The sequence below is a fragment of the Stegodyphus dumicola genome, chromosome 7, assembly GCF_044657685.1.
Source record: "Stegodyphus dumicola isolate Sdum_Otavi_A_Nest chromosome 7, ASM4465768v1".
NCBI classification, from domain to species: domain Eukaryota; kingdom Metazoa; phylum Arthropoda; class Arachnida; order Araneae; family Eresidae; genus Stegodyphus; species Stegodyphus dumicola.
In genome coordinates this window covers 209,218,380-209,219,722 of record NC_140774.1, presented here as the reverse complement: position 1 = coordinate 209,219,722, position 1,343 = coordinate 209,218,380, and positions in this window count along the sequence as shown.

Here is a 1,343-nt window from a genome sequence, read left to right as displayed (position 1 = left end):
ACCGGTGAAAGTCGACATTTTCCCGATTTCGGTGTTTCACCGTAACAACTGTATTTGATGGCTATTTTTCTACGGAACTGCCAATTAATATATTTCCGAGTACAAACAGAAACAAATTAATGCAAGGTGTAAATTCATATTTTCATAACTATAAAAACATTGTTAATTCTTACAGATGTGTCTTCATCCTTAAAATTCCTTGGGACGGGAAGGGCGGACACTACAGCGATAAGGGAAATACTTCCAAGTGCAGGTTACGATCTGAAAAGTACCCCCTTTTTTTTGTGCTTCAACACAGGATAAGCAACATTTCTTACAGGAATTTCTATGACTTTACATGGATTTTTTATCTAGGTGAAGTTGAAAAAGAGCTGTCGCGAGCTTTGCTTTCATCTGGTCATCTCGTTTGGAATCATTTACTCGGGGACACCCGCGAAAATAAACAGACAAAAACATTTCAAACGTGTCGTATTGCTTCAGACGGGAAGGGGGGGGGCTGCAGCTGTAAGTTTTCAGGCCGGGGAATGAAATCTTGCACTTTTTCGATACCCCACTTCAACAGAGGATAAAAATCATGGAGGTAGGAAGTAAGATGGAGTCGCCCTAAACAAGTTTCTCCGTACCCTGCTTTGAAGCACCGGCGATCCCTACGTGATGACCAAAACATTGGGTCATTTACCATTGAGTTCTATGGGATTTGACGCGTTCGGGTGTAAATATTTTGTAATTACGTCGCAAATGTACATATAAATGTATATATTTTCTTTTTCTACAACACTTCAGAGTCCTAAGTATGTGAAAACAACATATTTTAAAACAACATTTCATTCTGAACGGAATTATATGCTATACTTTTCACAGGACAGTTTTCTCAGAATGGTTTAATTTGAATGAAATATTTTCACAAGTTTTCGTTAATTACATTAGAAAAAAAAATTAAGGTAATTCGATTTTATTCGGTTAAGGTACACAAATTAAGATCAAAATTTATTGCATTATTAGTATTAAAATTATGCATTATTTCTTTTCTATTTATAGAGCTTCTTCCTAAAATACTTTCTTAAATATGACATGATTTTTTGGCTTCTTTTAAATCGAAAAATGTAAGTCAATTTATAATTAATGCTCTATTCGGTTCATTTTAAATTAGAGAATTAATAGGAATTAGCGAAATACTTTAAATAAGTATTTCGCTAATTCCTAATAATTAAATAGGTATTAAATAGTATTTGACTTTCTCTGAACATTTCTGAAAGGGAATAAAATAAGTTCTCTCTCTCTCTCTCTTTTTTTTTTTTTTTAAGTATTATTTAAAACTTGTAACTGAGTTATTATAAAATGTA